Source organism: Chiloscyllium punctatum, chromosome 50 (assembly GCF_047496795.1).
Source record: "Chiloscyllium punctatum isolate Juve2018m chromosome 50, sChiPun1.3, whole genome shotgun sequence".
Lineage (NCBI taxonomy): Eukaryota > Metazoa > Chordata > Chondrichthyes > Orectolobiformes > Hemiscylliidae > Chiloscyllium > Chiloscyllium punctatum.
Window position 1 is genome coordinate 9,715,505 of NC_092788.1, and position 17,330 is coordinate 9,732,834.

The 17,330-nt window shown below is 44.5% G+C and overlaps 1 long non-coding RNA gene across 1 annotated transcript; it reads right to left on the reverse strand.

Annotated features, from left to right (window-relative positions):
• Positions 1–7,951: 7,951 nt before the first annotated feature.
• On the reverse strand, positions 7,952–16,862 carry LOC140470065 (uncharacterized). The gene is made up of 3 exons (XR_011956327.1): positions 16,758–16,862; positions 10,386–10,474; positions 7,952–7,976 (listed from the first exon to the last, which is right to left on the reverse strand). It is a non-coding gene; the product is annotated as an uncharacterized lncRNA (long non-coding RNA).
• Positions 16,863–17,330: the final 468 nt, after the last annotated feature.

The following is a 17,330-nucleotide window of genomic DNA, read 5'->3' on the forward strand; positions in this document are numbered from 1 at the left end:
TCAAAATAAGGGGATATCAGATTTAGGACTGAGTTCAGGATGGACTTCTTCAGATAAATCTGTGAATCTGTGGAATTTGCTGCTGAGTGCAGCAGTTGACGTTATCGACTTGACTATCGTTAGGTAAAAAGGTAGATTTGTGAACAGGAAAGGAATTAAGGGTTATAGTGAGAGAACAGGACAGTGGAGCTGAGACCATGAAAAGATCAGCCCTGACCTTATTGAAAGGCAGAGCAAGCTTGAGGGGCCATGTAGCCTACTCCTGTTCCTCTTCCTTCTGTTCTTATGTTCCCACTTTCCAGCTGTCCCTTTACCTGGGAATAGCAAAGAAATATTGAAAGTTCTCGCCTTGTACCGTCAAAATTCACCTTTGTCCAATTTAGAACACCGTTTAGATCTGGTTTATTATTTTCTGTAACTATTTTTAAACTAGTGGAATTATCAGAGAATCCTGAGAGTGTGGAAGCAGGCCATTCGGCCCATCACATCCACACTGACCCTCAAAGCCTCCTACCTTAAACCTGTAACGCTGCATTTCCCACGGCTAATCCACCTAGCCTGCCCATCCCTGAACAATATGGGCAATTCAGCCTAGAATATCCACCCAACCTGCATATCTTTAGACAGTGGGAGGAAACCACAGCAAACAGATGAAACCCATGCAGGTAATAACAACAAGGTGATCATCCCTTTCTTATTTCCCAGGTCAACCTAAGTAACTTCGCTGGACGTAATCTCAGAATATCCTCCCTCAGCACAACTGTAATGCTACCCCTAATCAAAAAGGCCACTTCGCCTCCTCTCATGTCCCCCTTTCTATCCTTCCTCTTGCATCGATACCCCGGAACATTACGCTGCCAGTCCTACCCACCTCTGAGCAACGTTTCTGTAATACCCCATGATATCCCAGTGCCAAATTCAAAACCATACCCTGAGCCCATCTGCCTTCCCTGTCAGGCCTCTTGCATTGAAGTAAATGCAGTGAAACTTGTCAGTTCGACCTGGTTCTGTGCCTTGCCCTTGCCTGCCTTGACTGTCTGACTTCTGAACTGTACCAGCCTCAGACTTACCACTTTTCTCACTATCTCTTTGAGTTTACCCACACTCCCTCACTGGTTTACTGACTCCTGAGTAGCACGAGCAAATCTCCCTGCCTGGATATCAGACACCTTCCAATTCAGGTACAATCCATCCTTCTTATGCACATCAACTCTACTCCAGAGGAGATTACAATGATCAAAAGATGTGAATCCTTCTGCCCTACACCAGCTCCTTAGCCAATCATTCATCTCCTCTATCCTGGTATTCCTAGTCTCACAAGCATGTAGCACCTGGAGTAATCCACATATTATGACCGAGGACCTGGTTTATTATATTCCAGGCTAATCTGCTATATTCTCTCATCAGGACTTCATCTTTTCCCCTTCCTATGTCATTGGTACCAATGTACAATGACCTCCCACTGGTCATTCTTTCCTTTGAGAATATTCTGCTACCTGTCCGAAACATCCTTGACCCTAGCACCAGGGAGGTACCACCCCATTCTGATGTCTCACTATCAGCTGCAGAAACAGCAGTCTGTGCCAGACTAGAAAGTCCCTGATCATCCTTGAGCGTTTGGAATCTGATAGACCTCTCATTATAGTGGAGCCAATCTCAGTACCAGTAACTTGGCTGTCAGTGTAACATTCCCTGAAAGTCTATGACAACCTACATTATCCAAAATAGTAAACTTGTTTGAGATGGGGATAGCCACAGGAGACTCATGGCTGAAAAAATGTGTTGCTGGAAAAGCATTAAAGGAGCAGAATCGACGTTTCGGGCATAAGCCCTTCTTATGTCCAAAACGTCGATTCTCCTGCTCCTTTGATGCTGCCTGACCTGCTGCGCTTTTCTAGCAACACACTTTTCAGCTCTGATCTCCAGCATCTGCAGTCCTCACATTCTCCACAGGAGACTCATGCTCTACCTACCTCCCTCTCCTACCTTTCCGAGAGGTAACCCATCTACCTGACTGTATCTGCAGTTTTCCGGCCTGAAACTGCCACCTATCACACACCCGACTCTTGTAAATTCTTCATTATCATTAAGCACTACTCAATCTGATCCATGTGATCCAAGAGGATTTGCATCACTTCCTGCAGGCTATCATCAGGATCATTCAAACTCCCCCTACTCTCCTCCAGGAAGTGCACATCACTGTACAAATGGCCATTTCTGCACCTTCATCTGCAGATCCAGAAAAAGGCAGAGTCTTACAGCTTTACAAAAGACTACTCTTGAATACATTGGTACCTATATTTTACATTTAAAACATTCAACCAAAATATCATAACAGAGGCACTTAAACTAGTAAACCCTCACCCTACTGAATGTTGCGGATTTTAAAAAGTAAAGCAGAGTAAGATTTACCTTTGAAGAGACTGAAACCCACTGAGCTGAACCGCAACTGTGAGTCACAGACATACAGCACGGAAACAGACCCTTCAGTCAAACTCGTCCATGCTGACCAGATATCCGAACCTAATCTCGTCCCATTTGGCAGCACTTCGTCGATATCCCTCTAAACCCTTCCTATTCATATACCCATCCAGATGCCTAATAAATGTTGCAATTGTTCCAGCCTTCACAACTCCCTCTGGCAGCTCATTCCATAAACGCAACACCGTCGCATGAAAAAGTTGCCCCTTAGGCCCCTTTTACATCTTTCCCCTCTCATGCTAAATCTATACCCTCTAGTTCTAGACTCCCTCACTCCAGTGAAAATACCTTGTCTATCTATCTGATCCATGCTCATGATTTTATAAACCTCTGAGACCACTCGTTAGCCTCTGACACTCCAGGGAAAACAGCCCCAGCCTGTACAGCCTCTCCCTATATCTCAAACCCTCCAACCCTGGCAATATCCTTATAAATCTTTTGTGAACCTTTCAAGTTACACAACATCCTTGTGATAGGTGGAGAACAGAATTGCGCACAATATTGCAAGAGTGGCCAAACCAATGTCCTCAACAGCTGCCACATGACCTCCCAACTCTCTTCCTCAATACTCTGACCAATAAAGGAAATCATATCAAACACCTTCACTATCCTATCTACTTGCGCCTTTACTTTCAAGGAGCTATGAACCTGCACAGCAAGGTCTCTTTGTTCAGCAACACTCCCCAGGACCTGACCATGATGTGTATCAGTCCTGCTAAGCTTTGCTTTTCCAAAATGCAGCACCTCGCACTTATCTGAATTAAACTCCATCTGCCACTCCTCAGCCCATTTGCTCATCTGATCAAAATCCCATTGAAATCTGAGGTAACCTTCTTCACTGTCCACTACACCTCCAATTTGGTGCCATCTACAAACTTACTAACTATACCTCCCGTGTTCACATCCAATTCATTTGTATAAATGATGCGAAGTAGTGGACCCAGCACCAATCCTTGTGGCACTCCACTTGTCACAGGCCTCCAGTCTGAAAAATAATCATCCATCACCACCACCCTCTGTCTTCTGCCTTATAGCCAGTTCTATATCCAGATGGCTACTTCCGTGAGATCTTACCTTGCTAACCAGTCTCCCATGGGGAACCTTGTCGAACACCTTACTGAAGTCCATATAGATCACATCTACTACTCTTCTCTCATCAATCCTCTTTGTTACTTCTTAAAAACCAGATCAAGTACGTGACATGATTTCCCATACAGAAAGTTATGCTGACTACCCCTAATCAGTCCGTGCTTTTCCAAATACACGCAAATCCTGTCGCTCAGGGCTCCCTCCAACACCTAGTCTAGCACAGCATCTGTAGCTCCCGAGCTTGTCCAAACCACCTTTGTTAAATAGTAGCACCATATTGACCAACTCGCAGTCTTCTTGCATCTCAGCTATGACTATCAATAATACAAAAATCTCAGCAAGAGGCCCAGAAATCACTTCCCTCGCTTCCTACAGAATTTTTGGATATACCTGATCAAAGCCTGGGGATTGATCCACCTTTATGCGTTTCCAATATCCAGTACTCTGTATTATGGACAATTTTCAAGATGTCACCATTTATTTCCCCACATTGTGCATCTCCCGTGTCCTTCTCCACAGTAAATACTGATGCAAAATATTGCATTTTGATAAAACAAACGAGGGCAGGACTTACACTAATTAAAAGTAAGGCTTTGAGTAGTGATATGGAACAAAGAGACCGAGGAGTTCAGGTCTTCCTAGTCTGTGTCACATGTAGACAGGGTGGTTAAAAAGGTGGTTAGCACACTTACCTTCATTGCTCAGACCTCTGAGTACCGGAGTTGGGAATTTAGGTTGAGGATGTACAGGATGTTGGGGAGGCCTCTTCTGGACTACTGTGTCCAGTTCTGGTTGTGCTGTTGTAGGAAGGATATTATTAAATTGGAGCGGATTCGGAAGAGACGAACCGGGATGTTGCCATGAATAGAGGGATTGTGTCACAAGGAGAAGCTGAATAGGCTGGGATGCTTTTTCACTACAGCGTAGGAGGTTGAGGGATGACCTTAGAGGTTTATAAAACCATGAAGCGTGTAGACAAGGTGAATGGCCGGGGGTGGGGGGCGGGGGGGGGGAGGAATTCAAGACCTGGGTGCATACAATTTGAAAATAGATGAGAAAGAAAAAATAAATTGGGGATTTGTTTTTACTTTTACATATGTGAAGTGAACTCCCAGAAAAAGAGGCAGCTGTGAATACAATTACAATGTTTAAAAGACATTTAGACAAGTACATAAATAGGAAATGTTTGGATGAATGTGGACCAAGCAGAGGGAGGGGCGATTAGATTAGTTGGGAATTATGGTCGACACGGACTGGTTTAACCACAGGGTCTGTCTCTGTTCTGTATCACTTTATGACTTTAACTCTCGCTATCTTTGTGAATTCCTCCATGCTCACAACTCCCCATATCACTGTCACCTCATCCAGACTAAACTCTTCCTTATCTCTAGAAATCCTCTCTTGCCTCAGAACCATCACTATCTCTGGTATCACAAACATCTCAATCTCTGTAACATCCTCCAATCGCCTCCCGTCTCATCACCCTCACGATCTCTAATCTTGACAACCCCCACAAATCTGTCCTTCTCCACAGTAAACACTGATGCCACTCGTTTAGTATCCCCCCAACAACCCCATCTCCTGCATCTTCACACATAGGCTGCCTTGCTGATCTTTGAGGTGGTCCATTCTCTCTCTCGTGACCCATTTGCTCTTAAATGTATTTCTAAAAACCCTTTCCCTATTCGCCAAAGCGGTCTCCTGTCCCCTTTTTGCCTTACTGATTTTACTCTTAAGTATACTCCTCTTGCCTTTATACTCAAAGGATGTTTGTGATTTTTGGATTGGAATAAATGCGAAATATTACATCTTGATAAAACAAACGAAGGATGGACTTACACTGATTAAAAGTTGGGCCTCGGATAGTGATATGGAACAAAGAGACCGAGGGGTTCAGGTCTTTGAACTATGTGTCACATGCAGACAGGGTGGTTCAGAAGGGCTTTAGCACATTTGCCTTCATTGCTCAGATCTTTGAATATAGGAGTTGGGACGTTATGTTGAGGTTGTATAGGATGTTGGGGAGGCCTCTTCTGGAATACTGTGTCTAGTTCTGGTTGTGCTGTTATAGGAAGGATATTATTAAATTGGAGCAGGTTCAGAATAGATTTACCAGGATGGTGATGGGAATGGAGAGATTGAATTATAAGCAGAGTCTGGATAGGCTGGGTCCTTTTTCACTGGAGCACAGGAGGCTGAGGGGTGACCTTATTAGAGGTTTATAAAATCCTGAAGAGTTTCAGTAATGTGAACAGCAGGTGCCCTTTCCAGGAAGGGGTGCGATTCAAGATTGGGGACATACGTTTCTCACGTTAAAAAGTAAGGCTTTAAAAAGAAGTTCGGGATTTTATTTTTTGTTTCTGCACAGGGAGTGGTTCACATGTGGAATAAACTTGCAGAGGACATGGTAGATGTGAATGCAATTACAATTTCAGGGTGGCACAGTGGCTCAACGGTTAGCACTGCTACCTCTCAGTGCCAGGGACACAGGCTCAATTCCTGTATTGGGTGACTGTCCATGTGGAGTTTGCATATTCTTCTCCATGACAGCGTGGGTTCCTCCAGGAGCTGCTGTTTCCTCCCACAATCCACAGATGTACAGGGTAGGTGACCTGGCCGTGCTCAATTGCCCATAGTGTTCAGGAATGATTGGGTTGAGTGAATTAGTCGGGGGTAAATACAGAGCAAAAGGGTAGGGGAATGGGATTCTAATAGGAATAAAAAAACATTTGGACCCGTATATCAATAGGGAATGCTCGGATGGACTTGGACCAAGTGGAGGCAGGTGCGATTAGTTCAGTTCGAATTTATGGTCGACACGGACTGGTTGGACCACAGGGTCTGTGTCGATGCTGTGTAACTTTATGACTTGTTATCTCTGTAAATTCCTCTATGTTTGGAACTCTCCCTATCAGTGCCACCTCATTCAGCCTTACAAATCTTCCTCATCTCTATAATTCCACTCCAGCCTCAAAATCCAAAAACCTCTATCACAAATATCTCTATCTCTGTAACATCCTCCATCCTCACAATCCTTTCCAACTTGCATCTCCTCCAGCTTCATTATCCTCCCCATGTCTAATCCCCTCCAGTCTCTCAAAGCTCTGCTATATGTGCCTTTCTTTATTTCCAGTTTTCAGGATGCCCAATGCTTATTTCTCACTTGATAATGGCCCTTTACAATTCCTGCGCTGAGCTTCTGAATTTCCTCTTAAACCTCTGCGTCTCACTTTCCTCCCAAGAAAATCGACCAATCACGTGTCATCTATTCTAGTATCACCTTTTCTGACCTGATGTCCAATGGAGCCTGTCATATTCCTATAATAAACATCTCAGCGGTATACAGAACAGAAAAACGCTCTAGTGGTCCATTGAGTCTGTGAGAAAGAAAACTACCACCGAACTATCCTCATCTATTTTCCAGTACTTGTGGAAAAGTGTCATCTATCATGGCATCACAAGTGCACACTAACTACATCTCAAATGTTTTGGGGATTTGTGTCTCCCACCCTCACAGACAGTGAGGTTTAGTGCAAGTGTTGCTCGATGATGACATCACCCACAGGAACACAGAGCAGCTGGGTCTGTGCAAACCAGAGATCGCCCACACATTGGGAAGGATGGCAGGGTCCCTGAGAGGGGGCACAGGAGAGTTACCAGGATGGTTCAAGGAATGGGGGATTTTAGTTGCAGGGACATGGGTGTTGTTAATACATATCAAGAATATCTATCTACAATAGATGGACTCTCGTTCTCAACCTCTCCCCTTGCCTGGGCTGGGGTTACCTTCAGGTTAAACCACCACCAGACATCTCTCCCTAATAAGAGGGCAGCCCTATGGTCTGGTAGGACAATGCTGACTTTACCTTTTACACAGTGATGCCACTGTGCATCGGGGGTGGAGAGAGGGAATGCTGAAGGTGGTGGATGGGACATCACTGAGGCACAGTGCTTTGTCCTGGAGGAGGTTCGCTTTCTGTAATACTGTTGAGGGCTGCACCGATGCAGGCAAGTTTAGAATGTTCCAACACGATCCTGATGTGTGCCTTATAGACAACAAACAGACATTGGGGAATCAGGGGTTTGGGAAAACTGAGATTGTTTTCCTTGTAGCAAAGGAAATTGAGGGGAACTGAGAGACAAGTGCTTACAAAACATATACATCAGGATGTTCAACCTTACACTCATCGTAAATGGATTACTGGACACATATTGAAGATTTCGGGGAGATCTATTGACAGGACGGTTTGATTCAAAGGATAATTTTTCTGCAGAAAATGGAATTGAGCTGGAACAAAATACTCTCACACAGTGCAAATATCCAGGTCCTGATGAATGGTGTAATTCAATCAGAGTTTGGCGTTACAATTACTGAGATTGACATCTGAATATCCACCTGTAGTATCCTGTAATACAAGTTTATAAAATCTGTCACTGTCAGGTCAGGTTAGAAACTCACACCATCCCCTCCTCCTGGTCCAGGATGACTGTACACATTACCCCTTGTGAAGACCAGTAGTCAGTTCAGGGGGAAATCTATGTGGGTTTCTATGAGTTTCCACCTTGGGACTTCATGTGACTGAACAGGGCAGATCTTTGACACATGGGACAGAATGTTACAAGGGTCAGTCAGATATGGAGAGCAGGATTTACTTCCTTTTCTTTCCTTCCGTGTTGCCGCTGTGCCTCATCAATAAGACATGGGGGGGTGAAAGACTCATGCAGCTCGATGGGCAAGTTCTGACCAATGGGCAGCAAGATCCTCCCAGTCACTCCAAACAGTCTCTCTGAAAAGACAGTAACTCAGCATGCTTCCCACTGTCCGGTGCTCCCTGGAAAGGTTTAGAAGAATGAGGGGGGAATCTCCTAGAAAATGTAGAAAAGCAAACTTCCAAAATTATTATAAACTGTTTACAGAGACGGATTTGTTGGAGAAGTGAACACCAATTTGGCAAATGGAGCATAACTTGGGACAATGTGAAGTTGTTCATTTTGGAGGAGGTAATAAAAGAACAGAGAACTATTTAAATGATGGAAACTGTAGAAAGCTGCAACACAAAAGAGACCAGGAGGTAATTGTGCAAGAAACACAGAAAGCCAGCACACAGTTACAACAGGTCATCAGGAAGGGAGATGAAACGTTGTTCCTTGTTTGAAGGGATTTGCAGTATAAGAGTTTGGAGTATATACCTGAGAGCAACTTTATAAAGTGCGAGTGAAACCACATATGGAGTAATGAGAGATGTTTTGGTGCCTTTAGTTAAGGAAAGACATCACTTCATCGGATGCATTTAGAGAAGATTGACTGGGATGATCCCTGGTTTGCAGGGACTCTCTTTTAAGAAAAGGCTGAAGAAGTTGGGACTCAACTCACTGGATTTGGGGGAGAATGAGAGGGGATCTTATTGAAACATATAGGCTTATTAAGGGGTATGACAGGGTAAATACTGAGAGGATGTGTCACATCATGAGGGAACCTGGAAGCAGTCTCTGGGTCAGTTGCAGAATCAAGGGTTCTGTTTTAGATTTGTCAACTTTAATGCAACACAGACATGGGTAAGGGGTTTCAATAGCAATGGAGCTGGGGTGAGGTGGCGAAAAGCAACATTTTAGAGATTGGAGTTCCTGGTGTTTGCGATTGTGTAGATGTCTGATCAGAATTGGGATCAGAATATGAGAGCAATATTGTGAAGAGTGTAGTTCTGCCTCAGGCATTTCCTAGTGAGAGGGAGGGGCTCAGCAGTAAGGGAAAGGAATTTGTCATAGCAACTGAAGGCAATGGGTTTAACCATTGCAGTGTTTCATTGGAGGAAATTGCAGCCAATCGAGTGGTAAGCAGTTTGATGAATGAGTAACAGTGGAGCAATGGAGAGGGATGATAGGGAGAGAGAGCTGGGCATTGTCAGTGTACATGGGAAACCAATACGATGTCACCTCCTGGCAGTATGTAGGTGAGATACAGGAAGGAACAAAGATAGATCCTGGATGGACATATGAGGAATTCAGAAAGGAAAGGGAGAGTGGAGATGGAGCAGGATTTTCCAACAACCTTGAGGTCAAGTATTAGTTCTTAGCAGAATTGGAGAGAAGGTCATAACCAGAAAAGACAGACAGAACAAGGAACAATATTTGTGAATTGGGGAGGGGGAGTGATGAGGAGGAGCCCGACTCCAAAAGCACTATTTCTACATCAGTGACATCACCCAACTTCACCCTAGTCTCAGCTCATTTACTGAAATACTCGTCCATCCTTGTGTTATCTCCAGACTACGTTATCCAAACACAGTCCTGGCCAGCCTCCCACATTCAATTTACATATAATCTCAAGAGTATCGAAAACCCTCCTGCCTGAGTGCTCACTTGTACCAAAACTTGTTGATTCATCAAAAGGCTCCTTCCAAGCAACAATTTAAAATTCTCTCCCTTGATGTAATTCCTGGCTGTGAACATCCCTGTCTCCCTGCACCACACAACCTGAGAGACCTCGACAACTCATTTTCTTTCAGACTCCCAAAGATGCATTTATGTATTGCTTCACCAGTCTGGCTGTTTCGACACGGTCAAGGGAACAAAGTCTGGAATTCGCACCCTGACCCTCTCAGACTTGCTTTCCTCCTTTAATGTATTCCTGAAAACCTGCTTATTTGGCAATACTTTTGATCACCTGACCTAATATCCCCATCTGTGGCCTTATGTCAGAAATTCTCAATTTCTGTGAAATTATAAAAATGATAAAAATACAAACCGTTGTTGATTTGCACACACATTGTCAACTCTTCACTGTCACTGAGTGAATAATCTGTAACATCTCTTACCCAAGTCACCACACCAACTGCAGCTGTACAAGGAAGTCAAACATCACCCTCTCCACAGGCAATGGGGCTTTGGCATTAATCACTGGTGTCTGTGGAGAGAGAAACACATAGTTGATATTTCAGGGAGTGCTAAATGCATTACAGGAAGTGAGAATGTTGCAGAATTTGATGGTCAGAAATGGAAGGAAAATGCACTCTTTTGTTGAAAAAAAGATTTATTCACTGGCAAAGATACTGTGGAAAATTTAGTCCGTTGAGAGAGCAGCACATTGTCAGGGGTTGGGCAGCAGAGGAAAATTAACTTACAAAAGGTCTGTGAAAGTAACAGTAAAACACTAAACAAGCCAAACAGCCTGTGCCCAAAGACTTTAACTCCCCTTCCCGCTCCACCAAAGATATGCAGGTCCTGGGCCACCTCCACCGCCAAATCCCAGGCATCTGATGTCTGGACGAACAACGCCTCATCATCTGTGTTCAGATCATCCAACCACATGGGATCAATGTGGATTTCACCACTTTCCTCATTTCCACTCCCCCCACCTTATCCCAGATCCAGCCTTCCAACTCCGCACTGCCCTTTTGACCTGTCCTACGTTTCCATCTTCCTTCCCACCAATCAGCTGCTGCCTGACCTGCTGTGCTTTTCTAGCATCACACTCTTTGACATTGAAAACATCCTGACTCTGACACTGTGTAAATCCTGCCCTATCACTCCCTGCCAAGGAAGGCTGTGCATGCGTCCCCCTACAGCTTGCCCCTCTCAAAGTTGGCAGCCACACACGTGTCCCGTGGATCACTGCTCCCAGTAAAGATGGCGCAATCATTCATGCCTTTCACCATTTGAAGCATTTTCCCGTTTGCCACAAACACGGGCCTGGGATTTTCAAATTTGTGTTTTCCGATGTGCACTAAGATCTTTTAAACGTCTCAGCCCGTTCCATTAAAATTTCCTTCCCTTCCTGGTCAATATGTCTTTCCTGAACCATGCCCTGCACCTTCACACATTTCCAATGCCTTGGTCACAACATCACAGTGCTGCTAGTGAAGCTTATCACGTGGTATCACTTTATTCCTAATGAAGGGCTTTTGCCCAAAACGTCGATTTCGCTGCTCCTTGGATGCTTCCTGAACTGCTGTGCTTTTTCAGCACTACTAATCCAGAAGCTTATCACGTGGGTAAGTGTAGCCACGCCCCTCATTCACTCAGACCAACCGGCACTACCTTGTCTTCCAGCCCCGTCCCCATCATTGGTCCTGCACTGAGATCAATCCCCAGAGGCCCATTGTGGGCTGGAGCATGCTCAGTGCTTCCTGCTTTTGCTGCTGTTCATCAGGTATAAGAGAGAGTGTTCATTCCTGTTTCTTCTAATGTCAGACATTAACAACAACGACCTGCATTGTCTGGAGCCTTTCACACTGACAATTCTCCTGAAGTGCTTCACGAATGCTGGAAACATTGATTAAAGAGAACAACTTTAAGGAGTACAGAGGGGATTGGGAAGAATATTGAAGAGGTGTTTAGATCAGACAAACCATCTAAAGAGCAACCCACCCAGACCCATTCCCCTACATCTAACATGACGGGCAATTTAGCACGGCTATACACATGGCCAATTCACCTAACCTGTACATTTTTGGACTGTGGGAGGAAACCGGAGCACCCGGAGGTAACCCACGCAGACACGGGGAGAACGTGCAAACTCCACACAGACAGTTGCCTGAGGTGGGAATAGAACCTGGGTCTCTGGCGCTGAGAGGCGGCAGTGCTAACCACTGTGCCACCGTGCCGCCCATCTGCAGCTGTGTCCTCTGCAGCTCCAATCATGGAGTGATGTCTGTGGAGAACAGCTTACAACGGAGACAGTTAGTGGCTAACGATACTTTAGCAACCTCATGTCGTAGCCCCCTACCCCACACACCAGGCCTTGTTCTCACAGCCTGTCATTACACACTACCTATGGTTAGCCACTAACAGTCTCCATTAACAGCTAGTCACCCTCCCCAGCCAGATCGTTGTCCACTCCTTTATCCAACCCTTCTTCTCGCTCTATCCCCACCTACCCTTTACTCCTTACATCCTCCCCTAAACCCTACCTGCTGCATATAAACCAACATTTTTTCTTTCAGTATCAGTTCTGTGGAAGGGACACTGGATCTGAAACTTTAACTCTGATTTCTCATCATAGATGCTGCCAGACCTGCTGAGCTTTTCCAGAGCCTCCTGGTTATTGTTTCTGAATTACAGCATCTGCAGTACTTTTCGTTCTCATTTCCGGGAGTTTGTAATTCAGGTCCAACAGCCTCTGTCCCAGTCTCTGCTGTCTCTCCCAACCCCAAACAGTGACACTGCACCTGCACAGCTCATGGACATGTGTCATCTTGCTGGCCACACCCCTCATTCACTCCCATTGGCTGCAGGACCACACAGACTCTCCTCCCATTGGTCTGGAGCTGCCATCAATCAGCCAGGCCCCATTGTGATGAGAGTGGAGGGCTAATCCCTCTCTCTGCCCTGGGATGAGCTTCACCATTCACAGTGAATGGGGCAGTATCACAGAGCACAGGGCCTGGGGGCTATTCAGCCCTTTGGGGCTGTACTCTCTCCCTCTGGAGATGCTGCAATTCTGTCCTAAATCCCCTCCTATTTGCCCATAGCCCCCCAAATCTTTCCTTAAAAATTAAAATTCCAAGTCTCTTTCAGAATACCTGCTGAATCTGTGTCGTTCAGAATGTTCCAGATGCTCATAACTTACTGAGTACAATAATGTTCACATTTTCACTTTGTGTTATTTGCCAATTACTTGAAAGTAGTTACTAAAAGTTGTGACAGTGTTAACAATTCCTCTCTCTCCGCAAATTCAAGACCTTGGAACCAAATCTGCACTGGTCAAAATCACTGCTTCACCTTCTCAGCTCCAAGGACAATTATCTGTGCTGCAGCTTGCTCTCCACAAAAGAGGAACACATCTTAGTTTATTAACGTCATAGACATATACAGCACAGAAACAGAACTTTGGTCCAATTCATCCATGCCAACGAGGTATCCTAAACTACTGGAGTCCCATTTGCCAGCTCTTGGTCTGTATCCATCAAAACCCTTACTGTTCACGTACCCAATCGGATGCCTTTTAAATGTTGTGATTTTATCAGTCTCCACTACTTCATCTGGAAGCTCATTCCATACACACACCACACTCCGCTTGAAAACGTTGCCCTTAGATTCCTTTTAAATCGTTGCCCTCTCAACCATGTGCTCTAGTTTTGGACCCACCTAACATCAGGAAAACGAACCCAAGCTGCTCACCTTATCCATGCCCCTGGTGATTTTATAAATCTCCATGAAGTCACCTCTCAGTCTTGGACTCTCCAGGGAAATTAACCCCAGCCTATTCAGCATCTCCCTGTCGCCCAAATCCTCCAAACCTGGCAACGTCCGAACCTTTTCACATTTCACAACACCCTGCCCTGAACAGGGAAATTCAAACTGAAAACAGAATACGAGAAGTGGCTTAATCAATGTCTTTTAATTGTTGTAATTGTACTCTCCTCCACCCCTTCCTCTGGCAGCTCACTCCAAACATGCACTGCCCTCAAACTGTCCAATTCTGGCAAAGTCCTTGCAAACATTTTCTGAAAAGTTTCAAGCTTCACAACATCATTCCTGGAACAGGGAGATTGGAACTGAAAACAGAATTCCAGAAGAGCCTTAATCAATGTCCTGTACAGCCACAACATGACGGAGAGCATAACAAATGCTGCATTCACTCCCTTGCCTACCTGTGACTCTACTTTCAAGGAACTATGAACCTGCACTCCATGGTCTCTTTGTTCAGCAAAACTTCCCAGGACCTTACCAGTAAGTGTATAGGTCCTGCCCTGATTTGCCTTTCCAAAATCCAACAGCTAACATTTATCTAAATTTAACTCTATCTGCTATTCCTTGCTCCACTGGCCCATCTGATCAAGATCCTGTTGTATTCTGAACTAACCTTCTTCGCTGTCCATTACACCTCCAATTTTGGTGTCTTGTGTAAATCTACTAACCATACCTCATATATTCACACCCAAGTCATTTATTTAAGGACCCAATAATTGATCCTTGTAGCACACTGCTGCTCACAGTCCTCCAGTCCACAAAGCAAACCTCCATCATCACCCTCTGTCTCCTACCATCAAGCCAATTTTATACCCAAATGGCTTGCTCTCCCTTCATTCCATGTTATCTAACCCTGCTAACCAGTCTGCTTTGTGGAACCTTGTTGAATGTCCATATAAACAACGTTCACCGCCTGGTTTAATCAATTTTCTTTGTCACTTCAAAACATTCAGTCAAGTTAGTGAGACACGATTGTGCACGTACAAAGCCACATTGAGAACAGTCAATGATTATTCCTTACTTTTCCAAATAAATGGATATCCTGTCCCTCAGAATCCCTTCCAACAACTTGCCTGCCACTGACTTCAGGCTCACTATTCTCTTGTTCCATGGCCTCTCCCTACCACCTTTTTAAAATAATAGCACCTCACCTGTCGCTATCAATGATACAAATACCTCAGGAGAGGCCCAACAATCACTTCCCTAGATTTCCAGAACGTTCCGGGATACATCTGATACATCCCAGGGCTTTATCCACCTTGATGCGATTCAAGACATCCAGTTCCACCTCCACTGTAACATGGATACTTTCATGTTCTCTCTGTTTATTTCTCCAAATTCTCGAGCTTCCATGTCTTTCTCCAGTAAAAATGACGTGAAATATTTGCATATCTTTCCCACCCCCGGTGGTTCCATAGACAGCCTCGTTAATCTTTAAGGGGTCCTATTCTCTGGTCTAGTTCATCTTTTGTCTGTGATATATTTTTGTTTAATCTCTTTGGAGTCTACTTAAACCATTTCCTGAAGCTATTTCATGTCAAACAGCATCAGCAGCAAGCAACAGAGCTAAACGATCCCACAACCAATAGATCAGATCGGAGCTCTGCAGTTCAGTCACACCCAGTTGTGAATGGTGATGGACAATTGAACAACTCACTGGAGGAAGCATCACAGATATCCCCACCATTACTGATGGAGGGGTCTCACACACCCATGCACCAGACAAGACAACAGCATTTGCAGCAATCTTCAGCCAGAAGTGCAAAGTGGGATGATCCATCTTAACCAGTGGTTTCTAACATCACAGATGTGAGTTTTAAGCCAGTTTGATTCAGTTTGAATAACATCAAGAAGTGGTTAAGTAGTGCAAAGGCTACGGGCCCTACCAATATTCTGGCAATAATACTGATGGTTTGAGTTCCAGAACTTGCCACCCACCAAGTCACGTACCGCTCCAGCACTGGCATCGACCGACAATGTGGAACATTGCCCAGGAATGTTCAACACAAAAACACAGGGCAATCCAACCCAGCCAATTTCCATCTATCAGTCCACACTCGATCAGAAGTAAAGTGATGGAAGATGTCATCAACAGGGCTACCAAGCAGCAGCTACTCAGCAACAGCCAGCTGAGTGACACTCATTTTAGGCCCCACCAGGGCCACTCAGCTCCCGATTGTGTTACCGCCCTGATTAACAACCTGACAACTAACTGAATCCCAGAGGCGAAGTGAGGGTGACAGCCCAGTCCCACTCCAAGATCACTATTTCTAGCCGATTCTACCTTGTCTCAGCTCATATCCTCTCATCTCCAGACTTCAGTATCCAAACATACTCCTGGCCAGCTTCCCACATTCAATCTCCTTGTAATCTTCAGAAAAACTAAATCTCTGCTGCCCAAGTGCTCCCTCGTACCAAAACTTGTTGATCCGTCAAAAGGCTCCTATTCATAATCAACAACATACAGCCACAGAGATGTACAGCATGGAAACAGACCCTTCAATCCAACCCGTCCATGCCGACCAGATATCCCAACCCAATCTAGTCTCACCTGCCAGCATCCGGTCCACATCCCTCAATTTAAAATTCTCACTCTTGATTTAATTCCTGGTTGTGATTATCCCTAGCTCACCGCATCACACATCCTTGAAGACCTCGACAACCCATTCTGTTCGAGACTCCCAGTGATCTGTTAATTCATTACTTCACCTGTCTGGCTGCTTTTACAGTTGCCAAAGCAACATTTTTTTAAATTCGCAGCCAAAACCTCACAGGTCTGCTTTCCCCCTTTAAGACATTCCTCAAAACCTGCTTATTTGGCAATGCTTTTGGTCACCTGACCTAATATCATCAGTCTCTGACCTTATATCTAAAGTTCCCAATAATATTTTTGTGAAATTATAAGCAGGATAATAAAACTACAAACTGTTCTTGATTTGGACATTACCTTCAAATCATCACTGTTGCTGTAAAGAATACTCTGTAATGTCTCTTACCTAATCACATTGTGGGAGCACCTTCACCACACAAACTGCAGCTGTACAAGAAAGTCAAACATCACCCTCTCCACAGACAACAGGTCTTTGACATTAATCACTGGTTTCTGTGGAAGGAGAAACACAGTTGATGTTTCAGGGAGTGAAAAATGGATTACAGGGAATGAAAATGGTGCAGAATTTGATAGTCAGAAATGGAAGGAACATACACTTGCTTATTGGAAAAAAGAATTCTTGACTGTCAAATATTTTCCAGAAAAAAAAAATTAATAAGCAGCACATGGTCAGGGGCTGGGCAGCAGTGAAAAATTAACTTACAAAAATGTCTGTAAAAGTAATCGTAAAATATTAAACAGACCAAAAATACACCCATTGTTCAATACTGAGCAAGCTAGATATTGACAAAGTGGTCATAAGGGAGCCCAGAGATGAAGCAGAGCAGTATAAACTGTTATGATCCCACAGTCATAGAGATGTATAGCACCGACACATACCCTTCGGTTTAACTCATCCATGCCAACCAGGTATCCGAACGTAATCTATTCCCATTTGCCAACACTTGGCCCATATTCC